Genomic DNA, 17,245 nt, shown 5'->3' with positions numbered 1-17,245 from the left:
AGCAGGGGGAGCACATAGTTTGTTTTTCTGTTGCATGATTTACAGAATGTAGAAATTGTTCAAAAGATTGCGGATAGATGGTCAGAATAACAGTAAATTGGCTCAAGGATCCTGGGTAAACTTAGCTCGACCGTTGTGTAAACGGAAGCAGTCAGTCAATGTTACATTTGATTCACTTTCACAGATGTTAAAGCAGAAAGCTATACACATGACGGGCTGGTCATTATATTATAAACACAAAAATACTCGGTGAATCTCAGCTACTGGTAGCACAGAAGCAGATAATTGACTTAAATGAAACGGTAAAAAGTCCTCTAATAAATGAGATGACATAGAGGAAAGTGTTTAAGTCTTTGGGCCTGATTCAGTACGGATTCGCGACTGCGACTGCAATAGCGATTACGCACGCAGTCTCGCTGGGATAGTATGCTAATCCTCTACAATCACTATGCTATCGCAGCAAAATATAAGGACGCCCACCTTACCTTACACACATCCATATTACTTAACAAGACTGCGAAACCATCGGTAACATGGAGTACCATCGCAGCCTCACGCACACTAACACAAGCTCTGACCTTACTCGGGAATTGCTAACTCATCACACGCAGTGAGTACTCAGGCAGCGTAGGGCATCGCAGTGGCTAATTTATGGACACCCCTGCAATAGCGTTGAAATGTACTGGCACGCCTGCGTTTCGCGGACCACCCCCCTTCACCATCCCCAAATGGCACTTCCTGTCAATCACTCTGCGATGGGTCTGTGTAGTCACTGTGATCGCAGTCCTGATTGCAATGGAGTGTTTGCGCACGTGCACTGCGATGCATGCGCAAATCGCAACAATCGTCCGATGGCGTGCGTAATTGCAATTGCAATCCTTGCTGAATCAGGTCCTTTGTCATAACTTCAGGATAGTCTCTGCTAAAACCCTGGTTGGTTGCTATGGGCAACATCTCCACTTCTAAAATCCGGCACTTTAGCAAATGTACACCTAGATGCACTGTATGTGCGCAATTTGTATCCTACTTATCCTGACTAATGAAGTGTGTAATAAGGAACAACAAGTAGAAAGAAAAATGTTATCAAGATACAAAACCTGCAAAACAACTCTTCACTTATTTGAGAATACAGAAATGAAGAGAAACAAGTTATAGATAAATGCTGTAATAATGCCCACCTGTGTTTTCCGGTTCGTTTAGACCTTGTCTCATTTAAGAAAAAATAAAACTCTTAAAGATTCATTTGCTTCGAAATGTTCAAAAAAGAAACAAAGAAATAACAGTAATTGGTCAGTAGTTAATAAACATACTGAAGTTGTAGATGTGAACGATACAATGTGTATACATTTTGTAAATACTGATTCTAAATATTTGCAAGACTCCAATGTGAACACACGCATATGTGCCCAAGTTAGTTATGTTATTTCTGGGTGGTCAAGGTCAGGTGCAAATACATGATGAGAGTGCTGGTGGTCACTTGGGATTGCCTGTTTGTGTTATGTTATGCTCGCACATATATCAGGATTTTCTGTGCATGTTTAAACAGTTGTGTTACATTTTGGGTAAATTCTCCAGTTATAAGACATGGATCTGTTTCTACAGTACTAAATAGCTGTTTTGCAGTTTTTGATGCCTAATGGTGAATTTGATAAGAAGTTATCGATTTTTACATTTATGGTTTTTGTAACATTTCTATAATTCTTTAGTATTATTGGCCATTGGCTGGTGTTAGAGATATGCACTGACCCTTGTGTTTTGGTTTTGGATCTGGATTCATCTTTCAATTTTTGGTTTGGTTTTGCTCAACCACCATTAAGGGGCATATTCAATTAGACGCAAAAAGCCGTTTTTGGCGAAAAAGTTTTGCCTGTGATGTCATTCCGCCAGGCGAAAACTTATCCCCATATTCAATTCCAAAAACTTTTCGCCTACGCGGAAAGTCAATGTATTGGCATAGGCGAAAAAGATTTGCCTATGAAACCAGGCGGAAAAAAGTGCAGAATTGCGGTTTTGAGGTACAAACGTGGGGAAACCACCCTGCACCCTTGGGACAGGTCCCCAAAAGTTACCTGCGTCAAAAAAATCCTAAAAAAAATTGAAGAACACCCCAAAAAATTACAGGAAAAGGGGCAAAAAAACCCAAAGTTGGGGTACAAACTTAAAAACTGCAAGTATGGGGGAGGTCTTTTTTTGATTGCAGGTGCTCGCTGAATGTGTGGTTTTCATGTTTTTTAATACTCCACTTTTGCGATTTTTAACCAGTGATAAATGTTATTCTTCACCATTTGTGCAAAGACGCTATTTAGCAGCTGAGAGCATTTAAGTACCCCAAATTGCTTCAGTGGGTCTATTCGGGGGCATCTACATTGATCCCCAATGTTAGTGCATCTTTTGGGGGTGTCAGGTTGTTTTCCCCAAATCTGACAGCACTTTTCGCCTGTTTGAGTTTTGCTGGGTCCCGTTTTCGCGTCCTTTGGAATTGAATAAGGCGAATAGCAGGACCGCACACAAAAAGTTTTCACCTCCAAAACACACAAGATGGCAAAAAGTACGACAGTCGAAACCATTCCGACTTTTCGCGTCTAATTGAATATGCCCCTATTAAGTATTTTGATTTTGGTTTTAGATCTGGATTTAAAAAAAAAAGGATAAAAAAAACAGCTAAAGGCATGTTATTTAGATATGTTTGGACCTTTTTACATGAAATCAAAAACGAGAGTTTGGATCTTAAATCTGAGTTCCAAACTCTGACTACAGAACCGAACCGAAACCCCTACATTTGGTTGTTATCGGTTCTCTGTGAATCTAACCCGCACATCTCTAGTTAATTATATTGTCATTACTGTATCTGTTATAGTTGAATTAACATTTTACAATTTTTTTTTTAATTTTGTTGTTTCTATGACATGTTGTAAGAATCGACATCCAAAGAATTATAACGCCAAATGGTTTTCTTTTAAAACACACTACCTTCAGCTATACACATTTTTATTCTTCACCTGCCATAAGTGCCTCAAGCTTCTAGGTTTCCAAACTAGTTTTAAAGTTTGAAAATGTGACATAAAATCTTTACCTTTGATCAAAATTTGAAAATGTGAATTGTGAGCAAGGCAAAAAGGTTCATTTTAATGGATTTAAACATATTCCATGAAATGCAAACTTTGAACTTCAACTTCAACATAATGACCCTGATTCAGAGCCGGACGCTCTGACCAGAGCGCTCGCTCTGAGTCAGGGCCCACCTCCATTAATATGGAGCGTCCTCCTGGACGCTCGTATAGCTGTGGGTCACCACCCACAGCATATACGAGCGTGCAAAATGATGGTCGCGATGGTCTTGACCATCGCGACCATCGGAACTGCGAGTAAAAGCCTGCGGTTGGGTTTTTCAACCGCAAGGCCAGGAGTGATTTTGGCTCTATCAGAGCCAAAATCACTCCCACTGACATCACTAGTGATGTCAGTGGGGCCGGCTTCAGATGGTAGGCGTTCCCGACACGCCCCCGACACGCCCACCAAAGGGGGCGTGCTGTCAGTCACCATCGACAGCACGCCCCCTTTGATGATACACTCCGAGCAAAGGAAAGTCCTTCGCTCGTCGGGTCTCGCACATGCGCACGACGGAGCTCCCTCCATCGTGCGCATGCGCAGTGGGGACCATCGACCCACTTGCGAGCGGACAGCCGCTCGCGAGTGGGTCTGAATGACCCCCAATGTTCTCTGATCAAATGAAAGAAACTTTAAAAATATTATAATTACAGTAGCTCTGAACATAAAAATAAAATACCAGCATTTTTACAGTTTATTTCATATATATGCAAAACACAAACTTCGATATCAAACCAAAAATTGGATGGATTGATAAAAGTGTGATAAAAGTTTACAGTTTATTAAATCAGGAGAGAAGTTCCATTGAACAGCATGGAAGGTGTAATGGTTAGTATTATTGCCTCACAACACTGAGGTCTTGGGTTTAAGTCCCACCATGATGTGACTGTGTAGAGCATTCAGTCTTCAACGCACCCTAACAGTCTAGGTTTTAAGGATATCCATGCTTGATCACAGGTGACTTAATTAGTACCTTAGTCAATTTGATTTAACCATCTGTGCTCAACCATGGATATCTTGAAAACCTGGACTGTTTGGGAGCCTTGTTGCCTTGGGAACTGAGTTTGGGAACCTCTGGTGAAGAGTTTGTATATTCTCCACGTGGTTGCATGCTTTTCCTCCAGATTCTCCGGTTTCTTCACAAACTCCGAAAATATGTTGATAAGTTAATTGGCGTGTGTGTGTGGGGGTACATGTAGTAGGTAATATAGATTGTAAGCTCCACTGGGGTATGGACTGATGTGAATGGGAAAATATTCTCTGAACAGTGCTGAGAACTATGTGTATAAGTAACTGATAATAAATAAACAATTGTAAACTGCTTTATATACAGTAGTTCTATTATCATACTGCCATTATCTATACAGAAGGACCAATAGCACACTTTTAAATATAGATTGTAATATTGCTAATGCTCTACCTCTTATTTGTACTCTCGGCTCAATTAGAAAACACATGCAGCAAATTAAATCCGGGCTTGTAGAATTTGCAAAATTCAACACTGGCTTCTCTCCAGACAACTAAACATTGGGAAAGTGACATTTGACAGTGTTTGATATCATCGCTGCCTTGCTGTTAAGGGAAATACTTACAAATAAATGAAAAGCATATTAGCAATCTCAAAGAAGACGAGTGTCCATTATACCAGATTATACTGCACAAGAAATGCTCTGATGTTACAAACATAACTATTTCCCATAACATCAGATCATGAGTGATCTTCCAACTAGATGGAATTATGTGTTGGCTAAACTTGATAGACTGCATGAGAAAAGAGAAGACATGCTCCAGTATATTATGTAACATCCAACATTTGTGGGAAATATCTCTTTCCAACTCTGACAATGGGAACTAATGGAAGACACATTTGTGAACTGCTTTGCACCTTTGATGAGATGGTAAAGTTTGCTATGAGGGTTGATTGCAAAGTTAGCTACATTTTACCTTTATTTTAATGATTACTAATCCATATATCTTTAAGTCATATAGATGTGTCCTTGTACATTTTTGCTCAATCACATCAAACTAGTGTCTTTGCCATGGCGTGAAAAACCTGCCACAAAGCCATAGGTCACCACACTGAGGGCCTCATTCAAAGGCGGTCGGAGGATGCAGGCGGTCGCTCAGAAACTGGGCGGCCACTTGCATCCTGACCGGCCGCCTCTGTTTCGGTCGTTAGACTGTGGGTTTACACCCACAGCTCTAATGACCGCTAGGGTTATGGTCGCGATGGTCAGAGACCATCGCGACCATCGGGGCTTACGACGAGACCCTAGGGTAGGGCCTCACTTGTCGTAAGCCCCGGAGAGCTTCTGGCTCTGACAGAGCCGGAAGCTCTCCACTGACATCACTAGTGATGTCAGTGGGGCCTCCCCCAGGTGGTAGGCGTTCCCATGGGAACGCCTCCGTTTGGGCTGCCACTCCCCAGCCCGCCTTCCAAACGGGGCAAGCTGTCAATCAACATCGACAGCTCGCCCCCTTTGGAAAGAGACCCACTACGACCGGCGCTGTCGGTCGTAGCGGGTCTCACGCATGCGCACGAAGGAGCCGGCTCCCTCGTGCGCATGCGCACTTGACAAACATCGAGGAGGCCGTGCGGTCGTAGACCGTACGGCCGCCTCTGAATGCAGGCCTGAGACTTGAGAGGGTCCTTGTCATGCAATGCACAGCTTATACGCTGAGTGGCCAGTGCTCCACTGATGAACATTATATACCGTTTACAATAGCAGTGGGTTTAGAGGGCTACAGTATAACAATCCCTGACTGGCAGCAATTCCTGTAGGTCAGTACACAGTTTCAGATGTGAACTTGTACTGTAGTAAATCAAATTTCTAATGTGCTCAAGTGCAAGAACCTAGATAATAAATGGGTAAATGCGGCTGTCTGTGGAAGACTTTATTTAATTATTTTTTTTTCACCATATGGTGTGCGTCCTGACATTTGTATAATATTTTTTTTTAGAGGCAAACTATGCCCAGGCAGACAGGTTCCACAAGTGCCTTCCTGCCCTGGCAATCTTACTGGGACCAGTAGATCACCTGTAAAATAAATAAAATTAAAATAGATTTATTTAAAAAATAACATTATTTCCATACCCACCATAAGCGAAGAGGAGGGGACCTATATTTTTTTTAATTATTTTTGTACATTTTTAATTTATTTATTATTTATTTTATTATATACTCTATAGCCATGGCCAAAAGTTTTGAGATTGACACAAGTATTGGTTTTCACAAAGTTTACTGCTTCAGTGTTTTTAGACCTTTTTGTCCAATGTTACTATGGTATACTGAAGTAAAATTACAAGCATTTCATAAGTGTCAAAGGCTTTTATTGGCAAATACATTAAGTTTATGCAAAGACTCAATATTTGCAGTGTTGACCCTTCTTTTTCAAGGCCTCTGCAATTTGCCCTGGCATACTGTTAATCAACTTCTGGGCAGCATGCTGACTGATGGCCACCCATTCTTGCCTAATTAATGCTTGGAGTTTGTCAGAATTTGTGGGTCTTTGTTTGTCCACCCACCTCTACAGGATTGACCACAAGTTCTCAATGGGATTAAGGTCTGGGGAGTTTCCTGGCCATGGACCCAAAATTTAAATGTTTTGTTCCCCGAGCCACTTAGTTATCACTTTTGCCTTATGGCAAGGTGCTCCATCATGCTGGAAAAGGCATTGTTCGTCACCAAACAGTTCTTGGATGGTTGGGAGAAGTTGCTCTTGGAGGATGTTTCAGTACCATTCTTTATCCATGGCTGTGTTCTTAGGCAAAATTGTGAGTGATCCCAATCCCTTGGCTGAGAAGTAACCCCACACATGAATGGTCTCAGGATGCTTTGCTGTTGGCATGACACAGGACAAAGCCTTTTGGAGGATAGCCTGGTGTCAAGAAGGGCAGCAAAGAAGCCACTTCTCTCCAGGAAAAACATCAGAAACAGACTGATATTCTGCAAAATGTACAGGGATTGGACTGCTGAGGAATGGGGTAAAATTATTTTCTCTGATGAATCCCCTTTCAGATTGTTTGGAGCATCTGGAAAAACGCTTGTCCAAAGAAGGAAAGGTGAGCACTACCATCAGTCCTATGTCATGCCAATAGTAAAGCATCCTGAGAACGTTCATGTGTGGGGTTGCTTCTCAGCCAAGGGAGTGAGCTCACTCACAATTAAAACAAATAAATCCCCATAAATTCTGACAAACTCCAAACATTGATTAGGCAAGAATGGGCAACCATCAGTCAGTATGTGGCCCAGAAGTTGATTCACAGCAAGTCAGGGCGAATTGCAGAGGTCTTGAAAAAGAAGGGTCAACACTGCAAGTATTGACTCTTTGCATAAACTTAAAGTAGTTGTCAATAAAAGCATTTAACACTTATGAAATGCTTGCAATTTTATTTCAGTATACCATAGTAACGGGTTTTAGTCGGCATCCCAACATGCGGGATGCCGGCGGTCTACATACCGGCGCCAAAAACCAGACAGGTTGGGATCCCGGCTCCAGTATCCCATCTGTCGGCATCCCAAATGGTAAGTATCGGGGTGCACGGGAAGGGCAGCATTAGGTAGCGGGGTTAGGTTTAGGCATTAGAGGGAGGGTTAGGTTTAGGCACCGGAGGGAGGGTTAGGATTAGGGTGCGGGGAGGGGAAGGTTAGGTTTAGGCACAAGGACGGAGGTTAGGTTTAGGCATCGAGGAGGGGGTGTTATCTTTAGGGTGCGGGGACTGAGAGGTTAGGCTTGGGCACAAGGGGGCGAGGTTAGGGTTAGGCACCAAGGAGGGAGGGTTAGGGTAAGGGGTAGGTAAAAACTTTCCTTGTGTTCCAATGGGTGTCAGTATTCTGGCTGTCGGTATTCTGAACAGCAGCATCCTGGCAGCTGGGATATCATACCCAACCCCATAGTAACATCTAACAAAAAGGTCTAAAAACACTGAAGCAGCAAACTTTGTGAAAACCAATACTTGTGTCATTCTCAAATCTTTTGGCCATGGCTGTATGTGTGTTTAGGATACATAGGTTACAGATCATAATGGTGATGTGAGTCAAGAACTGATCATTTAAAATGATTGAACCTGTATAGAAGACAATATCTTGTGTGCGTAAAATGAGACGCAAAGTTAAAATATCTAGCAAAGTGATAAGAGCAAGCATATTTATTGTGCATAAGACGGGTTAAACCCACAGATTGGAGGATCAGTGGTCCTTTAAGACTTAACCCCCCTGGTTTCATGGAATATGTTTTGCATAATTTTGTTTATAGCCTATAGTGTATATAGGGGCTGGTTTCAATTAGTTTAGTGCGTGTCACTGAGTTACAGCCTCTATTCTTCTGGAAATCCCTCCCTCCCACCTTTTTGATTTGAGTGGTTGTTGTGTTGTGGTGAAAGAACAGACACTTTTAACGGATTAATTAGATGTTTTAGATGGGTGCACTCTCCTCTATTCAATTATAGATCAATCTGTCCCTGCCAAGAAGTGACACAGCTCGTCTGGGTGTGCTTTTTCTGGAGATTTGAACACCAGTGAATAATGTGCCTGCATTTTATTGTTGTATTTTGTCCATTATTTTTGTTGTCTGTCTCCATACTAAATTTATTTAGTTACTGATTCAAGAAAAAAATCAAGAATACATTTTAATTGGATAATGTCAAATTAAATTTAACCTTAATTTGATCCCAACTTTTGTGGTCCAGTGGGAGGAAAAAGGTGGGAGGGAGGAATTTCCAGAATAGAGGCTGTAACTCAGTGGCAGGCACTAAACTAATTGAAACCAGCCCCTAGATGCCCTATGGGCTATAACCAAAATTATGCAAAACATATTCCATGAAAACATACTATATTTTAGATAAGTATTTAGAGTTAAGATAAGTCTTATGGGTATCTCAAATATAAACCATTTAAAAGAATCAATTTTAATAAGAATAACAAATAAATAGTCAATTATTTATTTGCAACAGTCATGACAAGATCCACATGGGTATGGCTTGGCAAAACAAAATGACATAGTATTTTTTTTTTAATTATTCAACAGCTATCTTTTAGCAATTCTGTAGTTAAGCCCTGTCTGATAGTAGAAGAATGAGCCTAAAGAACTGGCATTTTTGAAAATAATTTCATTATTGTTTTACTGACCTTTGTTCAAAAATAATATCTTTTAAAAAACTGTATACATATTATAACTATTTTATAAAATATAGACATGACCGTGGGTATCATTTTCCTCACATATGAATAGGAAACATGATTACGCTATATGCTATATGAGTCTATTAGAAAGACTCAATATCTCTATGTGGTGATGGAATCAGACACATTTTATATAGTTGATTCAATTGGTTAAACATTTATGTAGAGGTTTGCCCAAGTATGGTTTATGATATGTAGTGCTTTGATGTTTTATCATTTTTACAAGGAATCAAGGCACTGGGATGATCCCGAATATGGTATTTTCTAGCCAAAGGAACTTCATCTTTTGCATCTGTGAGCTGGAAAATAAGCACATGGGGGCATATTTAATTGGGCGCAAGGTTTAGCGAGGAAAAAACCTCACTCCCCTCCTGCCCAATTTTGAATTACCATAGGTATGCACGCTCCTGATACCCGTGGTATGCAATAAAAAAAAGTGGTTGTTGGGTTTTCAGCTCTAAAATCCCTGCACTGCATAAAATAAAAAAATCTTCACTTATCTCCCTCCGCAGCTCCCGGTGGCCTCCCCTCCCTCTTCTCACTGGAGAGGGGGCTGCTGGGAGTCCTGTTGACAGCACTTCAGAAGGTGAGTAATACTGACTAATCAAGCTAATTACAAACTTCCAATTGCTTAATTAGTCATAAGAAGGGGTGCCGCCGGGATACCGAAGCTTTTCCCAATCTTTTTTCCTAAAATTGTGGATTTTAGGAAAAATTGGTCGTGCTCTGGAGGTGCTCAAAAAATAATCCCGACGCTCAAAAAAGAAAAAAAAAACAGCTCCTAATTGAATAGCAAAAATCCTGCAGCTGCAGGAAAATCCCACGGGTGCAGGATTTTTACTATTCTCACCCCCAATTGAACATACCCCTCGGTTGACTGGCATTAGATGGCACCATACATCTAAGAACAAACTCTTCAAGCTAGGTGACAATAACCAGGCATCTGAAGCATACATCAATATACATTAACCTCTGGTTTGTGTTCTTAACTAGAAACCATTTTATATAAAGCAACCCCTACTTTTGGGAGGGATCCCATCTATATATAGTTTTTGAAATATCCTGCCCAGTCCATGGTCATGGCAGAATCCATGCTTGATCCCTGCTAAACATGTTATAGGGGTGAATGTGAAAAAGACTTTTGCATATTGTCGTAAAATGCTAACACAAACTCCATAAATTTATGCCCCAAGGAGTTATGTAAAAAAAGACAAATGCATAAAAAAACCCAGTGTTAATGACTATAAGGGAGGAAATTCTGCAAATTCACCCAAACGTTGTCAGGGAAAGATAAGTTCTTTGATAACTAGAATGAAGAGTCATTAAGTTATACATTTGCTTTACAAATTGCCATATTTATTACTAGAGATGTGTTGGTCAGTTCTCCAGAAATCCAAATTTGTGAATCTGGACAGATAGGTGTCGCGGTTCTAAACTCTTGAGGAGATCCGGGTAAATCCGAGTGGCGATTCTGATCTTCCAGCGGTTCGGAATTCAGACTTTAAATCTAAATTAAAATTTTTGGTTTGCAAAAATCACTTAATTTGAGCAGTTTTGAAAAACTTTATATGATTAAAAAAAAAATCCATATCCAAAATGTGGGAGTCAGAGCATATCTCTATTTATTACACCTTCTTGTGGTTCATTGAAATAATGGCAGATAGAGCTTGACAAGAGGGTAGCATTATCAAAAATTTTACATGGAAATGTTTTCTTGGCCATGTTTCAGTCTCAACATGTATTCAGAACAGTGGAATGTGTAATATACATAGAAGAGATCATCCATCTTAACAAATAAGAATTGAAGAAAAGTAACACATTCTGCGCCTATATCATCTCCTGATGGAGCAGATGAACATTCTCATCTACTCAGTCCTTGAATTAAGACCAATTGTTTGGTCACTAGCCATTTGGAAGAGTCATTTTCTTACATCGACACCTATACCCTCCCCATGCTATGTGCAGAAAATGCGACTGAACTTGGCATCCACAATGCATGCGTCCAACTCAAAGCAGCAAGTAACTCTGGCTACATGTCCATGACACACCCATGAAACCATTATCTTGCTTGTGTGTGCATTGCTAGTTACCACCTAGAAATGCCCATTTAGTGGCTGCAGAGAATCAGCTGAGATGCGTAGGGCTCTGCATTGTGCATACCCTCACACTGATGTGTACGTAGCCCGCGACACATGTGCAGTATACTAAAAATTACTAGATGCGGCCACATTAAGAAATGCTTGGGACTCAAACTCAAGCCCTTCATGTTCAGTCTTGTCTTCCCCAGCTGTCCGCTCTGTAACACGTGGATGCAAGCCAAAGGAGATTTGGTTACAGAGAACTGGAAGGAAGTTACAAGGCCAAGTGTGTCTAACTTCCTAGATTTGTAGAACATTTGATCAAAATAAACAACTGAGCTTGGTAAGATTCTACTGGCTCTATGCCACCCAACTGGAGCTTAGACGTGGCACGTTTTCTCATGAAATGTTATTGGCTGATGATATATAACATTTTGTTTTTATATAATACATCATACCGCTCTGAAAGCTTTTAATTTGGCAGGGTGTTTTTTTTTGTTTTGGCAATTGTGTTTTAGCTGTGACAGAGAGAAATAACATGTGAACAAAGGTTGATGTATTAGTCGTAACAGCTTGAAACCTTCTTGAGATTGCGTTGTACAGTACTCGTTTTACTATGCACTTAAAGTAAAATAATTGTTAGGAATAGATGATAGGACACAAGTAGGATTGTGTTGCATAGTTACATACATAGTTAGTAAAGTTGGAATAAGGCACAGATCTATCAAGTTCCATTTCCATAAATATTAATTGTGCTTCAAAATTTGGGTAATGACTGCTTATTCCACACAGTGTGCTGTGTTTTATTAAGATTCAAATCCAAAATGTGTTTTTTTTAGCTACATACAGTATAGTTCAGAGAGTCCCTTTAGTCAACCCACATTATCTGAACGTTATCTCGGGGTGAAGTTTTCTACCCTGTTACTGTTGACTTGATTTCATTTGGTTCCACATCTGTGTTATAGTACGCCAATGTTACAGTATTATTTGTGTGTGTGTCCATGACCAATATATTTAAGTTTTACAGGGGAAATAGTCAAATATGTCCAAGTTATAAGAATAGGCAAGCTGTACCAGAGAAAAGGAGAGATGTATCAAGCCTTGGAGAGAGATAGAGTGGAGCAGTTACCCAAAGCAACCAATCAGCTTTCAACAGTCATTTCGGACTTTGCCAGATAAATAACAATTAGAACCTGATTGGTTGCTTTGGGCAACTTTTTCATTTTAGCTCTCTCCAAGATTTGATACAACTCCCCCAAAAGATGCCATAAGAAACAGTTTTACTGGTCCAAGCTATTTGCATTTAGACCTGGGCTAAATTGCTTCAGGAGCGTTTTAAAGAGTTTCTAGCTCAGGAATCATTGTTGAGTAACATCCAAAATCAGACAAAATCTGTGCCACGGGAAACCCCAAAAAACGGATTTGAAAATGGCCGTCTGGCTGTTCCCTACCAAAGGTCAAAATAAAGTATTTAGAGAGAGATAATGCTTTTATTTACATTTAACAATGTTTCCAATAAAACTATCTTTCAACAATATAGTACGACACATCCATTTCTCATGTCATTTTGATGTTAGAAAATATTTACAGAATTTAAAAATCAAGGACATAACAATTTGTTAAATTTTTAAAGTTCTGTTAATTACAGGAGTCAACTTAGTAAAAGACAAACTGTAACTAATAGTTTTTATGACTATCATTCACTAGCGGCTGATTTGGCGCTTGCCACAAGCTGTTGAACAGGACAATCCATTACGCTTGCATCCGCATCGTGAAGTAGCACATTGTGTCTTGCAGAAACAGTGAATCATGTTGAGTAGATAATCTGGAGTAGGTGGCATGTCTCATAGTATAGATATATACATCCTACCTTTTGAGAAAGCCGCTGGTCACGGTGAAATGCGTTAAGGAAAGCTATTTTATTCTCAGTACCTGTTTTGTGTATGTACTGCATGCTTGCACTTTCAGATCCACTATCTGCCTATTGGAGATTTTTCATCAAGGACGTGGTTAGTTGCCGGGCAGTGCCATACCATAACGAATCATATATTCAATAAGACTGCTCTTCTCCTTATACAGCAGATCAGACATTTATTCAGTGCTGCTGAAACAACTAAATATATGTTCTACACTGCTGGTTCATTACCAAATTCAGTGAACAACACGTCATACCAGCTGTTTTGCCACGGTACCCACATCCACTACAGATCCGGAATTACGTTGTACTGTGGAGACAAGACACACTTAGGGCCTGATTCAGAGCTGAACGCTCTGACCAGAGCGCTCGCTCTGAATCAGGGCCGTCGTAGCTAAATTTGGAGCGGCCTCCTGGCCGCTCGCATAGCTGTGGGTTGCCACCCACAGCTTATGCGAGCGGCCAAAAAGATGGTCGCGATGGTCAAAGACCATCGCGACCATCGGGCTTGCGATGAGACCCTGCGATAGGGTCTCGCTTCCGCAAGCCCAGGAGTGATTTTGGCTCTATCAGAGCCAAAATCACTCCCACTGACATCATTACTGATGTCAGTGGGGCCGGACTCAGATGGTAGGCGTTCCCATGGGAACGCCTCCGTCTGGCAGTCACGCCCCCGGTACACCCACCAAAGGGGGCTTGCTGTCAATCAACATCGACAGCATTTCCCCTTTGGTGCGAGACCAGGAGCGACGGAGAGCCCGTCGCTATCCGGGTCTCGCGCATGCGTACGACGGAGCTCCCTCCATCGTGCGCATGCACAGTGGGGCAACATCGACCCGTTTGCGAGCGTCCTTTGCTCGCGAACATATGTTAATTATTTTCTACAAACACACCTACCATCATTTGGTTTGGGGACTCCTCTTGCCACATACCGGCCTCACATTTGCTGGAATATAATCTACTCCTGTGTGTGAGTAATACATTATATTCACGTTTTTACGATCATTAAGAGTGATGGACTTTAGATATTATCTTTCCCTATACAGGCACTAACTTTTATTGCTCGTTTCAGTTACATAGACACTTTGTAACATCAATTCTTTTATAAGATATTCTGTTGCCAAAGTTGGCTACAATGTACTCCTCGTTGGTTTGTGTATACTCACAGCACAGCAGTGATCGAATTGTTATAGGAGACATTACATATGGTGCTCATTGTATGAAACTACTTTTTATTTGTGTGATACCATCATTATATTGTTACCATTTTATTATTATTATTATTATCATTTATTTATATTGCGCCTCAAGTGTTCCGCAGCGCCTTACACAGTGCATAAATAAGTTGTAGACAAGCGACTTACAGTACAATACAATACAGGACGAGGACATGGATAATATATATTGCTACATTAGCGACCATAACACCCAGATAAGCAACAGAGCAAAGTAACCAAGTGTTAGGTGCCTTAGTGGGGAGTAAGAAGTAGATGAAAGTAGAGAAGTAGAAGCACAAGAGGGTAGAGGGCCCTGCTCGTAGGAGCTTACATTCTAAAGGGGAGGGGCAGACAAACAGGTGTGACACCATATGGGGTAGGCAGGGAGGAAGGAGCATTTTATTTAGAATCTTAATCATTTTTATAGATGGTGTAATAAATATATAAATATAAATACTCAACAGAGTGTTTAAGGTGTTCGTGTATGCAGCGCTGTTCCGCCACTTTTTTACTTAATAATAAACTAATTTAGAGAGAGATAATGGTTTTATTTACATTTAGCAATGACTGACACATTCACTGTCGGTTGTGGAGTGATTGTTATCGCAACCACTGATTTGGCGCTTGCCACAAGCTGCTGAACAGGACAATCCATTACGCTTGCATCCGCATCGTGAAGTAGCGCATTTCATATTGAAGGAACAGCGAATCATGTTGGGTAGATAAATCTGGAGTTGGTGGCATCTCGCAGAGTATAGGGCAGTAGGAATTATTCTTTACATACCAACCCCAGTCTTCTGCCTTGATCCCCTCTTTCCACAGTCTTCTGCGAAAGCTGCGGTACTTTGTTGAAGAACTGTTAGGTGGCAAACGCTCGGGTGTAACAAATGAAGTCGCTGCAGCCACCTTTTCTACTATCATCTGATGATGATAGTGCGTTTGTGGATTACAATGACTTGCAGTCATACCATGGAAGCATTGCTTTTCTTCCAGCAGCCTCAATATCCAAATGTTGACAAGAATCAAAACAAAATATATTTGTAACTGAAAGGAGCCCAGTCACCAGGGCTGGCTCCAGGGGTCTGAGCACCCTGTGTCGGCCCGGTACACTACGCCCTGTTATCGTGAGCGGCGAAGCTGGGGGTGTGCCCTCATTACCATAGGCCACACCCCCTATGTGACATTATTTGGAGGCGTGCCCGCATGGCATGCCTCCAAGTAACGTTAGGCTGGGGGTAGAGCCCAGCACTCAGTCACTGGCTGGGCTTCCCCCAGCCCTCTCCCATCTGTAAATGGATGCCGAGTGCATGCGCGCTGCATCCATTCACGCTTCCGGTGGTGGTCCCCAGCCTCGCGATTTCACCACCCATGGGCCACTTCGGCCCATGGGTGGAACAGCGGGACAGTTCTATCCCGCTGAAATCGGGATGTTGGGGAGGGGTGCACCCTCTATGGGTGGTGCCCCTGTTCGACCGCACTAGACACCCCTAGAGCCTGCCCTGCCAGTCACCTTCATCAGTTTGTCGAATGCTGAAGACTTCCCAATCGAAAAAAATCTGGATGTGATATAACAACCTGCAGAAACAGGAGCAACTTGCAGATGTCACAACCCTACAATGATTGCATGGGCTATCGTACCAAGAATTGGGAGATGGTCCCAGTCTTATATGACTGTGATAGTAGAACTTGAAACCACTGTTCTTGGCATGGTACAGAATCAGAATCAGCAAATCAGTGTGTCTAATGCACTATTACTGTTGCACTTGCATTTTCTGATGATGAGATTGCAGATTGAATGATGTCCACATGAGCAACCCCATTTGCATTGTGAACAGTATACCTGAGCTTCTTCAACATCTCACCTATAAGAGAAATCATTGCGTGCTTGTTGTTTTCACTAGCCAAGAAGTGTTCCTTCTTGCTGACAAACTTCATGCATGGGCTGAAATTAACATTCCTACTGGTCTTGGTGTAGAGTCTTCTGCGGGCCATGTCCATGAACGTTGGAGAGACACTGTAGCCATCAAAAACAATTATAACTTTTCCATATGTTTTCAGAGTGAATCTACATAAGAGATTGCAATGTTCTTATATGTTTCATTGTTACATCATGAAACAGGATGTAGTAGAGACCCACCATCCAAAACCGGTTTGTACCCTGAATTTCCTCAGCTACTTCCATGTGTAAATTGATGGTATATTTGAGTATTCCATGAGCTAACTGAGACTTGTCGGCTTTCCTCAACATGCTTTGTGATTGGAGGGTATGCACAAAGCACCTGATTCATCGGACCCGCTCGTAAGGAGGCATTCACTCACAGTCAGCTGATTTTTGTAATCTGCGCATACGTACGCAATGCAGTGCGCATGCGCCAACCAGTGCGAGAGATGGGGAAGTGTTAGCTCGCTGCGCATAGACAGCCCAGCAGAGTGAGTGAAAGGAGAAGCCCTTTGTGGGTGGTGACAGGGGCTGGCCATTAAAAATGTGGGTGTGGAGGTGCGAACACAGGCGTGCCTGAGCATCTCAACGCCGTTTCAGAGGCGTGCATAATTAAGAGGCAGCATCATAGTATCATAGTACACTTCACCTGGCTGGATTTTACACTGAAGTGCTCGTAGTGCTTGCGGTAGGTTATGGCCAGCCGCAATAGATTCCAGTTTTTGGACAACTTTTTTAATGTCATTGCTGTATCTCGTTTGTCTGCTTTCCCTCATTTCTTTGTGTTGTTCACTACTCTCCAACAC

General features: G+C 41.6%; 1 pseudogene; it reads right to left on the bottom strand.

Moving 5' to 3' along the window:
• Window positions 1–13,071: 13,071 nt before the first annotated feature.
• LOC148534356 (uncharacterized) lies at window positions 13,072–16,608 on the bottom strand (annotated as a pseudogene).
• Window positions 16,609–17,245: the final 637 nt, after the last annotated feature.

This window comes from Taudactylus pleione, unplaced genomic scaffold (genome assembly GCF_031769625.1).
Source record: "Taudactylus pleione unplaced genomic scaffold, aTauple2 ptg000067l, whole genome shotgun sequence".
NCBI lineage: Eukaryota > Metazoa > Chordata > Amphibia > Anura > Myobatrachidae > Taudactylus > Taudactylus pleione.
This window is presented reverse-complemented; position numbering and strand designations above follow the sequence as displayed.